This window comes from Ambystoma mexicanum, chromosome 7q (assembly GCF_040938575.1).
Source record: "Ambystoma mexicanum isolate Mex_15411 chromosome 7q, UKY_AmexF1_1, whole genome shotgun sequence".
NCBI classification, from domain to species: Eukaryota; Metazoa; Chordata; class Amphibia; order Caudata; family Ambystomatidae; genus Ambystoma; species Ambystoma mexicanum.
In genome coordinates, this window is record NC_090941.1 from 527,358,206 (window position 1) to 527,377,075 (window position 18,870).

At 46.8% G+C, this 18,870-nt stretch overlaps 1 protein-coding gene across 2 annotated transcripts in view; it reads left to right on the top strand.

Annotated features, from left to right (window-relative positions):
* The first annotated feature begins 1,004 nt into the window (after positions 1-1,004).
* Positions 1,005-18,870, top strand: part of ERICH6B (glutamate rich 6B) — a 2,074,788-nt gene continuing 2,056,922 nt past the window's right edge. For both annotated transcript variants that reach the window (XM_069640454.1, XM_069640457.1), the window contains exon 1: positions 1,005-1,091. The gene's annotated coding sequence lies outside the window, so the exon portion shown is untranslated. The remainder of the gene's footprint in view (positions 1,092-18,870) is intronic.

The window sequence follows — 18,870 nt, forward strand, 5'->3', positions numbered from 1 at the left end:
ACGTTGTGAGAATCATTACAAAAAAATCGAAACGTGACCAGATATCACAGTATAGAAGAGAACTACATTGGCGGCCTGTAGAAGCGAGGATAGAGTTCAAAATGTAAACCATGACTCTCACATGTTTATTTGGTGATGCCCCTAGATCTGAAAACTCGCATCACTGTCCAAGATTCAATCAGAAATACTAGATCGAAGGACTCCGTGCGATTGATATGCCCTAGATCCCGACGAGTTAGGGGAAAAGAAAGGTCATATCCTGTAATAGAGGCCACTGCTTGGAATAAGCTGCCTGTAACATTGTGCTGTGAAAGAAGCTTAAAAAAGCATTGAAGACCTTCTTATTCTTTTAGCTTGACTTAACATTGATGATTCTCCATTTCATATCCATTGTTTCTCGATCTATCTTTTCTCTGCGCCCTGATGCCTACGGACTACGGTACGTTAGAAATAAATAAATAAATCAAAGGCTTCTTTCATTTATTTTTTTAAAAAATAAGAGATTGGTGGAAACCCCATTTTGAAAAAAACACCTTTGCAGTAAAACAATTCAAAGTCGTAAAATGCAGAAAAGCTCCCAGCATGTATGAGGCTTCTCATAGGAGAAAACGGCTTTCTATCTAGATGTGTCAATGTGTGTGACACTATGTTGAAGAGTGTATGCTATGCAGCACATGTGTTTCTACACTGTCTGCTTGTCTTTCTAATGCAGCAGAAAGTGAATATAATCCGGCAATGAAGATGTTCTTTCATTTAGTCCACGAGGAGCACAACGAAACTATGATAGGGGAGACAAATATTGTCTTTTTATCCTATTAGCCATGGGAAGATGGCTGGGGCGAAACTCAGGGGGGGAAGCATCTGAAGTAATCTAACCCAGTTAGATGATAAGAAGTAGGACTACAGAATGTCACTGCACTCTATTGTTGCCATGGAAATAGAACACAACAAAGGCCACAGAAGAGAGAAATACTTCTAGAGTCCCTTGTTCGCTGCTCGAGCTGCAGCAGGCAGCCGAGCCGAGCCGAGGTGAGAGTCAGAGAGAGCGGGGCACTAAGGGAGGTGAAGGACACACCTCCTCGGAAGCACAGGTAGGAGAGCGCAGCCTGGAGGAGGCATGAACCATGGTCGAATGTGAAAGTATTACCTCAAATGCATTCTCAGAGGTCTGTGTACTCACAGAGTAAGTAGATCAATCCCAGTACGGGGTAATATTTACATATACGGAACTTTATAACATCATAATGTGTCCCTTTCTTTTGTTTGTTTTAGATTAGGCCAAATATGTTGCTTCCTAACTAGCGTTCTTTGTGACAAATAAAATAGCAACTTGTTAGAATAAAAAATAAGACAAGTAATGCAGGTCAGATAGGAGGACTGGGAGCCGAAATTGGCCCTGGAAATGTTTTGAAAGTGGCACCATGTTACAACATGTGAGCAAGTCCAACCTCACTGAAAGGAGCAGAAAACTAGAGTGCTCTCACAAAAGAGCAACGTGGTGAAGAGCCAGATGGGGAAATCCTGCGAGGTCCCTGTAGGCCTGACCAGCACTATAGGCAGGGCAGAAAGAAGACCAATGCTGTAAACAAACATTGCTTTGCACCCCTCAAATTCGGCAGGCCCCAAGCATATTTAATTTGCTTTGCTGAGGCTACTTGCTGCCAGGGATGTAATTTCACCAAAATGCCAGGGATATCGGAAGTGACATCACACACCCCTTGACCTCCCAATAACATAACAGGAAGTGATGTAATTTGACCCTGCCCCAAGTGACATCACAAGAAGTGATATCATTTGACCCAGCCCCCAAGTGACATCACAGGAAGTCATGTCATATAGCATCGTCCCTCAGTATACTAAGAAAAATATGGTTGTGAGATCACTGCAATGTGACATAAAAAGTCTATATATGATGATCCATTCTTGTATGAAATGTATCAGTGTGTCAAGACCCATGTTACCACAGGAAGTGTATGAACCCAAATCCCATCTTTATGTGGATCCACTGTTATTTCAACATGACTACAGAGCAAAATCACATTCTGGGGGAACAGGGGCAGATAGGTGGGTATAGGGATAGGGGAAAGCTGGATAGAAGGGAAAAGGGAGAATATTTCACCAGACAACATGTGTTCTTAGAGTCGATGGCACCCACAGTCTTCAATGATTTTGTAACTTAACCGTCACCATTTTCTTCTGATTCAACAAGTTGCCTTCAGGGTTACCTCTCAGTAGAATGTGTTGTTTTGTAAAGTTTGTGGTTGTCTCATGGGCTTTATTGTTCCTGCAAAAAAAAGCCAGACGTCTCGGATATTCATCACCTTCAGAACCTACAGCTAAATTTAAAATAGGTTTGATGAGTGCATTGGCAAATACTGCTGACTGATCATCTTCCTGTATCTTTTTTAAGTTCTTGCATAACTCAAGAGGAACAAAACATTTCAAGTTCTGATTTCTATACATTGCTAGTATCACGTCTCTCACATTCTCAGGCTATTATCGGGAGCATCTCCCCAGGGCGTGGCCGCATGCTCGCACAAAATTAGAAACTAACCCTCTTACGACCTGACACCGCAAGACATTTCGAGCACTTTTTTCAGTGGCTGAATTCAGTCAAGCTTGTATCTTAAGAACAGCTAATTCAAAGCAAGTCAAGTAAATCACAGCTGCAGCCAGATTTAAAGGGTGACCGCAGTTTTCAAAAAGGTTCCACCAATACCCATTAGCAACCTTTGGGAACTCGTACCGCTCTCCGTGCCCATCATGATGGTGGAGACAGCGGACTTGGATGTCAAACACACATGGAGGACGCTGAATAGCTAACTTCCATACAAAGTAACAAACACAGACGTTATGAGGACTTAAAAGGGCATGCCGGTAGGTGTATTTGTATTTGTATTTATGATGTTTATTTAGAGCTTTACTCCAAAACACTGTACAATTTTAACAACTGGATACATATAACAGTGCCAGTGAAAGCGACCATTGTGCCATCCTGGTGGATGGAAATCTTTAAAACACTTAACACTTGGCCAAGCGTTAGCAAATGTAGAGCTCTTCGTGAAAGAGAAGCACAGTAAAAAGGAAAGGTCAGATCAAACAGCCACCAGGCTTTTGAGTCCAAGGCTCAAATCTACAGGATACGGGGGACGATACAGAAGATATGGATTACTTTCCAGAGGACGAGGAATAGATCAAAGATGAGAGTGTGTATATGAGAAGATTACCCAATCGTTTTAAATGAATCTGGTGTTGCTCTACAATGTGTCTAGTAGTTTGGGTTGGACTTGGATCCTTTCAAGGTGGGTCCAAGCCTGACTTGTATATGATCTTTCCCCATCTGTAATGGCATGGCAGGCTAAAAAATGATGGTCCCGAGGATTGCCAAAGGCATTGCAAGAGGTTATGATTAATTCAAAAGTTTCAAGCCAGCAATAGCCAGTTTTTCTACCCATTGGATTCTCTAGATAAGGAAACAGCTTTACGTTCTCAAGACCAAGCAACGCACATTGTAGTCATGCGATGAGCGCTTCACGGTTCAGTATTGAAACTTAAGAAAATCAAGGTGAGAGAATTTGGGGAGACGTGAGACAGTCAAGCCTGTCTCTCACTGCATTGCCTTCATGGAGTAGGTCAAGAAACCGCTCAAGCAGACTATGCAGGCACAGGCCACGGCCCAGTTTGCCAATTACCAAATCAAGAATATAAACCATGCCTACATGATCTACTGCTTTAAAACACAGCTAAGGGAACACCTACTAGTTGGCACTGCAGCAAGGAGTAGGTGTTGTAATATGCACGGGCTCGTGCATAGGCACACTGGTGGAATGTTGATGCGTGTTTGGCAATCAACATTCCACAGTGGCGGTTGGCTGTCGGAGCTGAGGAGGAGGCTGTGGGGTCTTACAATAAAGTTACTTGATTATACATATCAAGGAGTGGACATTAAGAATATAACATTGGCGACGAGGACGTGTGAGACCCCATCCCACGTGTGCGCGGAGCAGCTGTCTGGGCTTTTACCTCACCTTCGGTGTTGTCGGTGATTCGGAGGTGAAGCGGAGGAGCTGTCCGGGTGCTGCTCAGTCGGAGCATTGCAGCGGGCCAGTCCGCGCCGGCTCGTGTAGCAAGGAGGAGTGTTTTGGCGCCCTGGTGGTGAAGCGGAGGAGCTGTCCGGGTGCCCAGTCGGGGCACGGTCACGGGCCAGGCCGCGTCTGCTTGGTTGAACAGGGAGGAGTGGTTCGGGTGCCCAGTCGGGGCACCGCGCAGGCCAGTGTTTCCGCTCTGCGGTGGGCAGCTGAGACCCAGGGAGTTCGCAGGTCGGCTGCTTGGAGCCCGGCCATCGATGGCAGCGACGCGGGGCTGGAGAGCTCCATTCGTCAAGGAGGGCTCTGCAGCTCGGAGTCTGTTGGGGGCTGGCAGGAAGTGTTGCCGCTGATCTGTACGGTGGCCGGCACACGTGAGAGTGTGCGCGTATAGCAGAGGCCGGCGTAGTGCCCCGCCTCCAGCAGCGTCTGCTTCCTACGCTGTTTTTCGGGGACTGTGAGTCTCCGGGAGGAGGTGGGCTGTGGTGGCGCTCCGTAGTAAAGTGCCGGCCGCTGGCCCCGCCCCCGACAGCGTCCTGATCTAAGGCTGTTCACGGTGCTGGGTCGCCGTAAGGAAGGAGGAGGGGCTGCGGTGGCGCTTACAGCTGCCAATTTGGGTGTACAGGAGTACAACTGCATGCAGGCAAGTGGAAAGGGTGTAAATTACTCGGAGTACAAATCAATCCTGGCAAGTGGAAAGGGCTGCAAATTACTTATAAAGGTGGTTGGAGGTAAGGTGGGAAGATAAAATCTGAAGCGCCGACAACAGGAGGTTAGTGGATTTGCTTGGGCTGGATTGGCTGTCAAGGAATTTTGGATTAACTGTTGAGACTCACCCAGTGCCAGAACTTGGCTGTACTGCAATTACTGTGGGTGCAAGTGTTCTAGGCAGCAGTTGAGACTCACCCAGTACCATTTCGGGCTGTACTGCATTACGTGTGGGTGCACGTGCCCAAGGCAACAGTGGAAGATACTTGTCTGTTTTTTTTTTCGTTGGTGTATTACCAGTGACAATACTTTGGGGCTGTATGTATTTTTGGGGAGTAGCTGCACAAAGTATCAATGAGATAATTATCTGCTGCTAGGGAAGTAAGATTTTTAGCATTGCACAAAGTTACCAAGTTACTTTTGGGGACATAAGAAACAGGGGAGTATACCCAACTATGTTGCATACAGCTGCTAGGCCTCCACCTGCTTTTCTCCCGAATCCGGGAGAGCCGGTTGCTCCTTGGGAGCAGTGGGTAGATGCTTTTAAGGTATATTTGAGGGCTGCAGGTGGGGCAAAGTTTAATGATGATGAAAAGGAGGCTGCTTTACTGAATTGCATTGGTACTGAGGGGTTGAGGGTTTTTCGTCATTTGCCGGGAGAGAATGTGATGGTTCAAGGGGGAGGTGAAGGGGAAATGGTGGTAAGTGCATATGAGACTGCTTTAAAAAAATTGCAAGTACGTTTTGGTAAAAGAGTTAATGTGGTTTTAGAGTGATATAAGTTTTTCTCGAGGGCACAAGGTTCTATGGAAAGCATAGATGCATATGTTACAGCTTTACGGGCACTCATGGCTACGTGCGGGTTCCCGGGGAATGGAGAGGAACACATAAGGGATCAGATCATGATGAAGACATCCAATCAAAAAATTAGAGAGAGATTGTGGATTGAGAACAATCCTTCTCTTGATAAGGTTTTGGAGATTGCCAGAGCAATTGAAGCGTCAAAGGCGAGTGTACAAGTGGTTACTGAAAGGGACGGGAATAGGGAGATGGTACATGCTGTGGTGCCAAGGAGTAGAAAAGCTGGGGATAAAATGGTGACACAAGGCAATAGAGCATCTAAGGTCAAGGAGGGATGCAAAAATTGTGGCTGGTTGAGTCACAATGTTGGTTCGAAGTTATGTCCTGCTAACAATGTTGAGTGCAGGAAATGCAAACGTATGGGTCATTTTGCACGTATGTGTAAGGGGCAGGTGGTTGCTAGTGTAATTACGGAGGATGCTACCATGGGGCTAGACGGGGCATCGGGTGGTGGCTCTAATCAGAGTATCTCTAATCAGAGTGTCATTTTACATGTTGAGGGTTGTGGGCGGAAGGGTCCATGGGTGTCGGTATTAGTGGACCAGCATCCTGTGGATATGTTGGTGGATTCGGGGTCACCTTATACTCTGGTGTCTCCGGAAATCTATCATGAAGTGCTGGGTAAAGAAATGTCTACTTTGTTGCCCCCGGACATAAGACCATATGCTTATGGGCAGCAATCCATTGACCTGCTTGGTTATAATTGGTCGAATTTCTCTTTTAAGGGGAGGCAAACTATGGGTAAATTGTATGTGGCTTCAAAGGGCACAAGTGTACTGGGTTGGGATGAGCAGGCTGCACTAAAAATACAAATTCATCCAGGTGAAAAGGAACCAGTTTTAAGTGTCATGGAGGGAGGGGAAGAGAATAACATAACGGTTACTTCCACACTCCTCATGAGTGAGTTTCCTGAGGTATTTTCAGACACCCTTGGCAAACTTAAAGGTTTTACACATCGCATTGTGTTGAAGAAGGGGGCGATTCCGAGAGTGCATAAAGTGAGGGGAGTGCCTGTTGCAGCCAGGGAGGCATTTAAAGCGGAACTGACTAAGTTGCAGTCAGCAGGAATAATTGAGCTTATTGAGTGTTCGGAGTGGTTGTTTCTGGTAGTTTTAGTTAAGAAGAGTGATGGCAACATAAGAATGTGTGTAGACCTCCGAGAATTAAATTCCAACATATGGGTGGATCGGCATCCTTTGCCAAATATAAATGAGTTGTTGTTGACGTTGGGGGAAGCTAAATACTTTTCAACGTTTGATTTGTCAACCGCTTATCATCAAATTGACCTGCATGTGGATTCTAGACCTCTTACGTCATTTGTGACTCCGTTTGGGGCTTTCAGGTTTTGTCGTATGCCTTTTGGATTGGCTTCGGCTTCGGCTGTGTTTCAGCGGTTGATGCAGCAGTTGTTTGGTGGTGTGAAGGGTGTCAGCTATTTTCAAGATGACATTTTGGTTTGGGGCAGCAGCAAGGAACAACATGATGTCAGGGTAAGGAAGGTCATGCACATTCTTAAAGAGAGAGGTTTGACGGTAAAGGTGACCAAGTGTCAGGTGGGTGTGCAGGAGGTCACATATTTGGGACACACTTTAAGTTCACGAGGTGTGAGTCCAAAAAAGGAGTTAGTACAAGTGTTGAGAGATACGCCAGCTCCGGGCAATAAGGATCAGCTAAGGGCTTTTCTTGGTCTTGCGGAGTATTATGTTAAATTTGTTCCTAATTATGCTGAAAAAACGGTGGCCATGAGAGCTCTCATGAAGAAGTGTGCAAGGTTTGTATGGTCCGCGGAGTGTGCGGCAGAATTTGAGTTGGTCAAGAAGGAAGTAGAGAATGCTCCCTCATTGAAGTCATTTGACCTGAAAAATAAAACTGTTTTGACAGTGGATGCAAGTGAGGTGGGTCTGGGGGCAGTGCTAGAGAAATGGATAAAAGATGAATGGGTACCAGTGGCTTTTGCTTCGAGGACCTTGAGAGAGGTGGAAATGAGGTACTCTGTAATTGAGAGAGAGACCTTGGCAGTGTTATGGGCTTCAAAACACTTCAGGACATTTTTGTGGGGTATACCGTATATTGTCAGAACGGACCACAAACCATTGGTGCAGGTATTTTCTACCAAAGGGGTCATGGCAGTGTCTCCAAGGATTGCAAAGTGGTCAGTACAGTTGCAGGATTATAATTTTTCCTGGCAGTATTTTCCAGGAAGGTTGAATGTTGTGGCGGACTGTTTGTCCCGTTTGCCAGTGGGACAGGGTGAGGGTGAGGCAGGAATAGTACAAGAGGATGATTCGCAGGATTGTCAGGTTGCTTTGGTGACTTCAGCTGTGGAGAAGTCGGTGTGGGATCGGGAGTCTGAGACGGATCTTGAGTTGAGGTGGATTAGGGAAGGTTTGCTTAAGGGGTGGCACACTGTTAAGGACAGGTTGGAGGGGAAAGCTTATGTTCAGGTTATTGATGAATTGGCCGAGGGTCCCTGGGGTGTGTCTAGGGGTTACAAATTGATACCTCCTGTAAGTTTGAGGGGAAGAATAGTGGAATTGGCACATGTCGGTTATTTGGGACGATCTTTAACTAAAAGGAGATTGAGAGAAGAGTACTGGTGGCCGTCTCTGGACAAGGATGTTGAGCAAGTAGTGAAAGATTGTGTGGCATGTTCTGTGAGTGATAAGAGCAAGGTACTGCATCCACAACCTATACACCCTGTAGAGGTTCCAGAGCAGGTATGGTCGAAATTGGCTTTGGATATCATGGGTCCATTTGACTGTTTAGAGCCTGAGTCTAGATATATGTTGGTATTGGTGGACTATACGTCCAGGTGGATTGAGGTGGCGGCATGTTCTAGTGTTACAACGAATTCTGTTATTGATTTTTTAAGGAAAGTTTTTGATCGTGAAGGATTACCTGCGACTTTAGTGACTGACAATGGGGTGCAGTTCACTTTTCGAGCAATGAGGGAATTTTTGGAGCAGCATGCCATTTCGCATTGTAGGACAGCTTTATATAATCCTTCTGCGAATGGATTGGTTGAGAGAGCAAATGGTACCATTAAGGCAGCCATACAATTGGCTTTGGCCAATGGGTTGAATTGGAAGGATGTGTTAACACAATACCTGGCTGCATATCGGAGAACACCTGCTATACTTACGGGAAGATCTCCATTTGAACTCATGAGGGGTAGGAAGGCAGGTACAACATTGAGAACCTTGGCCATGGGGGGTGGTGGGCCATGCGATATGGACTTGCGAGCTGTTCATCGCAGTGTTTTGGAGCGACAGCAGAGTATAATGTCTTCACAAAAAACTAGGAAGGAGTTGAATGTTAATCCCGGGGATGAAGTGTACATTAAGAATCCTAGGATGGTTTACAAAGGTTACAGTTCTTTCATGCCCTTAAGGAGAGTTATCAAGGTGGGAAAGGGACATGTGCACTTGGAGGATGGCTCTGTTTGGAGTAAGAGAAGAGTGGTGGTGAGTGGCTGTAAAAGTAAGGTTAGGCCAGGTGTGGGATCCAATTTGGAATTGCAAGAAACAGTACTAGATTATGATCCTGTGGATTCACAAAGAATAAGGATTGAACAAGAAGAGATTGTTCCAATGCCAAATCCTGTTGGTCCAGAGGTAGATGTGGAATGTCAGGATGTTATGGATCAGCAACATGATGAGAGACAAAACAGGGTTCGTGTGGGTAGAAGCTGTGGTCCTCCCATAAGATTTAGAGACTACATTTGTTAAAAGTACAAGTATATTAAATTGCACTCAATTTTTGTTTATATCTGGATGCATGTTGTATTATGACAAGTCACGTAACATTTTGTTCATTGTTCCATTGTTCATTGTTTCATTGTTCAAATTTGTATTAACATTGTTATACAAGGGAAGAGGATATGTTGTAATATGCACGGGCTCGTGCATAGGCACACTGGTGGAATGTTGATGCGTGTTTGGCAATCAACATTCCACAGTGGCGGTTGGCTGTCGGAGCTGAGGAGGAGGCTGTGGGGTCTTACAATAAAGTTACTTGATTATACATATCAAGGAGTGGACATTAAGAATATAACAGTAGGCTCAAATCACCTGTTTCAACCTCTGAAGCCCTTACAGAGAAAGAGAGCAGGAAAATGTGGTTACATATGATTTTACTGAATCAAAAAATAACGAAATCTTTTTTAACTAAACATTTTTACCCAACAAATTATGATTTTATTTTTATATGGGGCTCCCCACCCTCCTGTTTCCCTTCATTTATAATCCCACCCTAGCCCCATCCCCACCCGCTTTAACCTCTTACACCACCCCACATATATATTTTTAAAAGTTCAGTAACTTTTTCAGTAAACATGTTTATGTAAAAATGCTGTTCGTTATTTTAAGTTCGGTAAAATCACTGCATAATGAGAATTCATGATGTCAGGAAAACGGCTATCATCAAAATTACCCACCCTCTGTTTTGGATTGTTTTAGGCCTGTGCTGCAAAATCAGAAAGGTATTACTTGGCTGATTCCTTCGGAAGCACTGAAGTCAGTGATCGAAGTGAGTGGGAACAGTCGGGAGCGGTGTGCCACCACTTTTCTTTTTTTCTCTTTACCATTCCTCTACTGTTTATGACTATATTCAACATTCTATACAGAGAATTTGTCCATTCTTATCCCTGTGCAAGTGTACAGTTGTAATAGGAGCCTTAGTTACTAGCCATTTAGACTATTGCAGTGCCCGGCGGCAACACCTTGTCACATGTTATACTATGCTTCCACCTACCCTCTCCCCTTCCGACACAACAGTTTGTTGTAATGTGTATCTAAGGTGAGGTGGTGACATCACAGTTACATGGAATTTTGTGATGTCAGAGGGAACGGAGTGTTGGGGATGTTATGCTCTGAAGCTGGGTTCTAGGATTTACAGTTGAGATCTAGCTGGCAAAGAGGGACATGCCGATGTTGTTCCTGGCAACTAACCTGAAATAAACATACAAATATCTTACCTGCTGGTCCGCGTGTCACTTCAGGTACCAAAATATTACACTGGCGACGAGGGTGGGATCCTGTCGTGGAGGGGGCAGCAGTGGAAGTCCAGGAACATCGACCTCCAATCATCATGTCCCTAAGGGCAGCCAGCAGTTTTAGCCCCAGTAGCAACTATCTGGGTGCTACGCTCCAGCAGGCCGGGTGGTGCTGGCAGAGGCAGTTTTCATTTTGTGCTGATCCGGAGCGCGGGGCTATAAGCAACAGGTAATTTTCTGGGCCTGGGGTGGCCCCTGGCCTTTCAGTACCAGCAGAGGCAGTTCCAGTCCGGAGTGCAGGAACAAGAAAAGAAGGACTTCAGGTGCATGTGCTGGCTGATTCTGTGGTCCGTGGTCTGGACCTTAATGCGGCGGCAGAGTAAAGGCACAATTTGTGTTTCCACGCTGTCCATGGTTCGGGCATGCGTTGCCCTTTGCAATGATCAGCAGTTCTCTTCAGACATGACTGGAAGCCGGGAGGTCCAGTCAGCTAGGAGCCTGTCGGAGGCAGCAGTGTGTGTGGAGGAGGTTGCCGGCACTGTCAGTGCACATGGTGCAGTTCGAAACGCCTCCGAATTCATGGGAACTGTCACGCTTATCGGGCGTTACGGGCTTCTGGCAGAGAGCCCATTGAAGAGGCGTTGGAGTTGTGCGCAGTCCCGCGTCTCATTGTGGAATGATGACGTAGTGAATCATCCTGTATTGTACCAGCCAGCGAAGCTGGAACACGTCGAGCGTACGGAGAGGATACGTTCATGCAGAGGATTGGTTGGTGAGCGTGTTCCGGGTGCGAAACGTCGCAGAGTCAGCGACGATGAACACAGTCACTCGGAAATGAGTGGCGGTCTGGCAACTCTGTGTTTGGGTGCCATCGAGGCTGTTGTTTCCAGCTGCGAACATTGTGGTTGTGGTCGGGGGCAAGCAATCGTGGAAAAGGATCACAAAGTCTTTGGAACATTGTCAAGGAGGAATCTGCGGACTGGGCATTTCCTTTGGATTGTCATTATGGGCTCTGCGGTACGAGCAAGAACTTTGGAGGCGCAGAGTTGGAGGCGCAGAGTTCCGTTGGCAGCTTCGCCCTAGCAGATGGAGGAATGTCGGCGTTTTAGCAGAACTCTAGTGAGCATATTTGGATTGTGAGGCCGGTGCGTGTGTTGTTTCGTGTACATGTTGTGGCCTCAGGTATGTTGTCTTGGTGGTGTGTGAGTGTTTGAAGATTCTATATTAGTGTGAGTACCATGGGCTTTTGTAGATCTGTGTGTAATTCACTGTGTGTGTAATTCACAGTTGTTTTTGGTTCTATTTTCTAAAATGAACATGTGCCAAATAGATACGTGTCAAATTCTTTGAATTTGTTTCTAACCTTATTTTCCTTTCAGGTCGGGTTGGGAATTTGGTTTTCACAGACTTGTGGGTGGGAATCTACGGATTGAGGTGCTGCTTATTGCAGTAATTTTAAGTGTTTTGATGCAACTTAAACTAAGAAATGACCCTGTTGCAATTTTAGGTTTGGACGGACTCGTGGGTGGGGGAACTCGCGGGTTTTTTATGCGGCATATTTGGTAGTACTGTTATCAAAATGCCAAAAAGACTTTGCTGAAATGACTTTGCTGAATTAACATCTTTCAGCGGGATTATTTTTGAGATTATAATCTCCAAATGTATTTGCATATTTAAGACAAGGTTTTGTGTTTGAATATGTTCTCCTGTCTCGTGCTTAGCATGGGTTGTGTGTGGTGTGTGAAGGTACCTGTGTAGTATGGTACTGAGTCGGTGAAGTTATTCTGCAGCCTATACAGTTGTCTAGGACTTAGTGTCCTTGGTGGTAGTGTGGGTGTGCTGCAAGCACAGTTTGACTAGGACTTAGTGTCTGTCAGACACTCAACCTTGCGCGGAGGTAGCACGTACACCTGCCTCCCCGTTGGGTCTTGGTGCCTGGCTTGGTAATAAACTCAGGCTTCCGTAACCCGCCGGGGAAAGAGGGTTAGGGTCTGCTGGATTGGATAGGTAGGGGGAAGTTAGGGTAACCGGGAAGAAGGGATAAGGGAATGGTAGGTAAAGGGGGTTATAGGGAAAGGTCCGTCTTGCTGTCCCCTTGTGGGGTTCCTGAGATCGATGGCACTCCGCCCTTACACTCACTCTTACACTCAGCAAGAACCTCAGAGACCTGTTGGGTCTCACGCTATACACAATGGTGATTGATGCACATAGTACGTTACTCTGGTAGAAGCGTTCCTATCACGCTTCTTGAGCTGTTCACACAGACACCCCTAGAACAAGTATTACTATACACAGTAACAGAATAACTCAAGAGACACTTAGCTTCATGTGATGCAGCTGAGAGGTATGCGGCTTGCCCCAGTTCTTGCCGTAACACTACGGCGCGATACGAGTTCCTGCTGTACACTACAGCGGAGCGCCGCTACAAGAAAACCAAAAACAGGTATGAGTGTAATGTCAACAACCGTGTTTCCTCACACGGCACAATCACACATTCATTCGTTCCGAGTATAGTCAGGCCGTGTTACTTCACACGAACTAATCGGCACCGGGTGAACGTTCCGCCAAGACGGACTTTGGAATCTCTTTCAGTGCTAGGCTTCACCCCACTCCCGACGTGTGCACCCAACGCTGAATCCCAACCAGCGTGTTCCAGACGCACGCTGGAAGTAACTGTTATTCTTTGTAAGCGTTCCGTTAGCGGTCGCTTGTTCACATTAGTTTAGCCCAAGAAAGGAATGCACTTATCTGTCATGGTGCGCGGGGCCTGCAGTATTCACAGGCGGGGTTTGGCCCCGCGGGTCGCTGCCTGCAGGAGCCCTCGATCTGCACGTCTTCTCTGGTCAAACTCCTTTAGCACAAGCAGGGATCCTTGCGCGCGTCGCGCGCATGCGCTGGTCCTCGGGCGTTGTCCCGAAGTAGTTCTTTTGCTCGCGAAGGCGCGAGCATGCTGGGTATTGAAGTCTTTCTTGGACCTGATGCCGAATGCTGCATTCTGCTGCCTCCAGGCTTGCATTCTACAAATAGGGCACAACAAAGTCCTAAAATACAGATGCTTGGACCACTGCCTGTTCTTCCCTAGCCCTGGATGTTGCTCTTTGTGCGTGGTGTGTACCAAATGCCCCAAACCTGCATTAAGCACAGTCGGAATCCTGACAGTACTCCCCCTCCCAACAGGGCCTGCTTTAGAGGGGTTGTTCTTATGAAAAACACGTATCAGCCAGGGTGCATGAACATTTGACGCTGGCTCCCAAGAGCGCTCTTCGGGCCCGTAACCCAGCCAATCTATCAAGTAATACAATTGCCCCAAACGAAAACGTGAATCCAAAATTGCTTTTACTTCGAACTCAGGAACCCCGTTAACAGTGACAGGTGGAGGTTTCTTGGGGCAAATGGACGCTGGGGCGGGTTTTAACAATGCAACATGGAACACAGGGTGAATTTTCATTTGTGTTGGCAAAGTGAGGCGAACTGCTACGGGATTTAAAACCTTTTCCACAGGGAATGGACCCACAAACCTGGGCTGGAAATTACGTGGGCCTAGCAAGTGAAGATTTTGCGTGTTCAGCCACACCATATCCCCGACCTTGTATGCTGGAGCTTGTCCCCTGTTAGCATCAGCATATCTCTTGTAGTTTGATTTGGCAGTGTTTAGATTAGTGATGATATTGCGCCACACGCCTTCAAGGGTTTTTTTATGCTGGGTAACAGCCGGAACTTCTGCAAAGCTCACTTGAGGCACCGGTTGGAAACGTGGATGAAAGCCGTAAGTACCATAGAAAGGAGTTACTTTGGTGGATGCATGCACCGAGTTGTTGTATGCTAACTCTGCTAGCCAGATGACATCTGCCCAAGAGGATTCAGTATCATATGTCATACAACGGATGTAATGCTCCAGGGTTTGGTTCACCCTCTCGGTCTGCCCATCCGTTTCTGGATGATAACTAGTGGACAATTTTAGCTGCATACCCACGTTGGCGCAAAAGGCTTGCCAAAAGCGTGACGTAAATTGCGCCCCTCGATCGGATACAACATGAAGGGGGATACCATGAAGGCGCACTATGTTCTGGAGGAAAAGATCAACTAAAGCTTTGGCCTTGGGAACCCCTTTACAAGGGATGAAGTGTGCGAGCTTAGTCAAGGAGTCTACAACCACTAACACAGTGGTGAAACCATGACTCGTTGGTAGGTCCACAATAAAGTCTAATGAAATAGTATGCCACGGTACTGGTGGTGTGGGTAAAGGGCGTAACAGCCCCGCTGGTCTTTGATGACCTGCCTTGTTCCGTAAGCAGCATTCACATGTTCGTAGAATTTGTTGAACCTCATGTTTCATTCTGGGCCACCAGAAGTGACGCGTCAGTAGTTCGTAAGTCTTGGCTATTCCGGGATGTCCCACGAAGGGCGAGTCATGGCACCACCTGACTGCTTGTTGCCGAATAGCCGTCGTGGGCAGATACAATTTGGTTCCCAAAAAGGGGAGCCCATCCTTAACAGTCTTTTTCTTGCTAGGATCACTCCATTGGGCCAGCTCTTGTGCTGTTAGCGCCTTTCTGATGTTGGTAAACATATCATCCACTACAACACTACCTATGATCCGTGCTGGTGGCACAATGGGTTTTGGTTCCTCTTCTGTATCGTATTTGACCTCAGGTTCTGGATACCAGGACAGGATGTCCGCTTTCTTGTTCTCTACCCCTGGACGGTATGTGACCACAAAATCAAAGTCAGCGAAATACATGGCCCATCGCAGCTGACGGGGACTTAGAGCCTTGGCTGACTTCAGGAATTGCAGATTCCTATGGTCGGTCAATATTGTTATTGTATGTTGGGCTCCCATTAGATAATGACGCCACTCACTGAACGCCGCTTTGATAGCTAGTAATTCCCTATCCGCTAACACGTAGTTAAGTTCTGCAGGTAACAAGGTGCGAGAGAAATACGCAACTGGGTGTAGTTGACCAGTGCCATCTCGTTGGGATAGAATAGCACCAAGAGCGTAACTCGAAGCATCCGTTTCTATGACGTAGGGACGAGTGGGATCTGCATGTAACAAAATTGGGGCTGTTGTGAACGCTTTCTTCAGAGTCTGAAAACTTGCCTCCGCCGCCTCATCCCAGTGAAACACTACCCCTTTTTTCAATAAACGGGTAATCGGCTGTACTTTTTGGGCAAACCCGTCAATGAACCGTCGGTAAAAATTGGCGAAACCTAGGACAGTCTGCACATCCTTAACAGACGTGGGGGAAGGCCATTCTACTATGGTTCTCACCTTGCCTTGGTCCATGGTGACTCCTTCTGGTGAGAGAACAAATCCCAAGAATTCTACTGTGGTTTGGTGAAATACACATTTTTCTAATTTGGCATATAGTTGGTGTTCTCTTAATCGCTGCAAGACAGCCTTAACATGTTCTTGGTGCTCGTCTAGATTCTGGGAATAGATAAGTATGTCATCTATGTAAACGATGGCAAAAAGATCCAAATAACCCCGTAAAACTTCGTCTAGGAAATGTTGAAAGGCGGCGGGTGCATTGCAGAGTCTGAATGGCATGACTTGATACTCATAGAGCCCATACTTGGTCCTAAAAGCAGTCTTCCACTCGTCCCCCTCACGCACCCGCACGAGATGGTAAGCCCCTCGTAAGTCTAGTTTGGTGTAGATTTTAGCATTTCGCACCTGATCTAACAAGGTGGGTATCAACGGAAGCGGGTATCGATTCTTTACGGTTATTCGGTTGATTGCCCTATAATCAATACAAGTTCTTAGGTCTCCGGTCTTCTTAGGGACGAAGAACAAGGGTGACGACACCGGTGACATGGAGTGACGTATAAATCCATTAGCCAAATTCGTGTCTATGTATTCTCGCAGGTGTTTGTTTTCTGATTCGGTCAATGCGTAGATTCGACTACACGGAAGTGCTGCGCCTGGTTCTAAATCTATTCTGCAATCAAATGTACGATGAGGTGGTAGGGTTTCTGCTGCGGCCTTGCTGAAAACATCCCTATAGGCTTGGTAGACTGCTGGTAGGGTTTCTGTACTCCCAATCACATGCCCTTGCCTAGGCGTACCCTGGATTTTAGGGTTTTCTGGAACTTTGGCGGGGTTGCTGAGACAATGTTCCAAGCAGTGGTAAGACGAAAATCGTAAGGTACCCCAAGTCCAGTCCACTTCCGGATTGTGGGTTCCCAACCAAGGCAACCCGAGGATCATTCCGAACTGAGGTGCTGCAATTACATCAAACCTAATGTCTTCATGATGCTGGGAATTACATTCCAAATGTACCCACCTAGTCTGCTTAGTTATGAGGCCAGAAGTGAGTGGTGACCCATCTACTGACTGCACTTCTTCCTTACATTCCTTGTCGTGTAGAGGTATTCCCAATTTACATGCTAGGTCCTGGTGGCTCCTGAGTCTATCATCAATGATACTGGAACACCGCTTGGCCGCCCAACTGATATAACCTAAGACTGTCACATGAACCACCTGTACGTGGTGAGTATTAGCCAAGTGCTTCGGGGTGTTTTCTAATTGGCTCGCCCGGACCACCCTTACTGGCGAGCTTTCTCGTTTCCCGGCAGCAGCTCCCCCTTGGGTTTAGCAGGGCATTCTCTTACAAAATGTCCGCCTTTACCGCAATACAAAGCTTTTCCCTACGTCTTTTGTCTTTCTCTTCTTTGGTTAACGGCCCACGCACCGTTCCTATCTGCATGGGTTCGTCCACTGGCTTCTCATTCTTACTAGGTTTTGGTTGGTGGTCTAATCTGGCTAGTGGTCTCGAATCCCATTTCCTTCTATCCTGCCTTCTCTCGCTTTGTCTCTGATCCAGACGCAATGCAAGGTCTATCATGGAGGAACAGCTTTCAGGCTGCGGGTCTACTTGCGCTATGAGGTCCTTCATCTCATCCCTTAGCCCTTGGTAAAACAAAGCCAGGCGCTTCTCCTCTGGCCAATCAGTTTCCACCGCTAAGCGATTAAAAGTGGTTACATAAGTAACCAAGTCCTTACCTCCTTGACGCAGGGTAAGTAATTCTCTGTCTTTAATTAGAGTTGCTGCCTTACGGTTAAAGATCTTACCGAATTCCTCTAGAAAAGTATCCCAATGATACAGGATAGCGTCATCCTTCGATACCAGGGGCGTAGCCCATGATGCAGCATCCCCACCCAGGTATGAGATTACAAATGCTGTACGGGACTGAGTGCTGCGAAATATAGTAGGCTTGGTGATAAAATGCAGCTGACATTGCATGATGAACTGATTGTAACGCTGTGGATCGCCATGATACCTTTCCGGAGCTGACAAGGGCAAGGGCGGTTCAGTAGATACGTGTACCTGAACTGGGGTGGGTGGAACCTGATCCCTGGGCAAGGGGGTAGCTTGGGCATTACTCTGCACAGTAAGGGTATGCACTTGACCAGCTAAGTTTACATAATCTTGACGGGTGGCCTGCAATTCGTCTTTCAACTCCCGTAATGCTGCCAAAACCTCCTCCATGGTGTCGTGCTACCCAGGCGCTTAAAAATACTTGGGCTTGTGCTACTGTCAGACACTCAACCTTGCGCGGAGGTAGCACGTACACCTGCCTCCCCGTTGGGTCTTGGTGCCTGGCTTGGTAATAAACTCAGGCTTCCGTAACCCGCCGGGGAAAGAGGGTTAGGGTCCGCTGGATTGGATAGGTAGGGGGAAGTTAGGGTAACCGGGAAGAAGGGATAAGGGAATGGTAGGTAAAGGGGGTTATAGAGAAAGGTTTGTCTTGCTGTCCCCTTGTGGGGTTCCTGAGATCGATGGCACTCCGCCCTTACACTCACTCTTACACTCAGCAAGAACCTCAGAGACCTGTTGGGTCTCACGCTATACACAATGGTGATTGTTGCACATAGTACGTTACTCTGGTAGAAGCGTTCCTATCACGCTTCTTGAGCTGTTCACACAGACACCCCTAGAACAAGTATTACTATACACAGTAACAGAATAACTCAAGAGACACTTAGCTTCGTGTGATGCAGCTGAGAGGTATGCGGCTTGCCCCAGTTCTTGCCGTAACACTACGGCGCGATACGAGTTCCTGCTGTACACTACAGCGGAGCGCCGCTACAAGAAAACCAAAAACAGGTATGAGTGTAATGTCAACAACCGTGTTTCCTCACACGGCACAATCACACATTCATTCGTTCCGAGTATAGTCAGGCCGTGTTACTTCACACGAACTAATCGGCACCGGGTG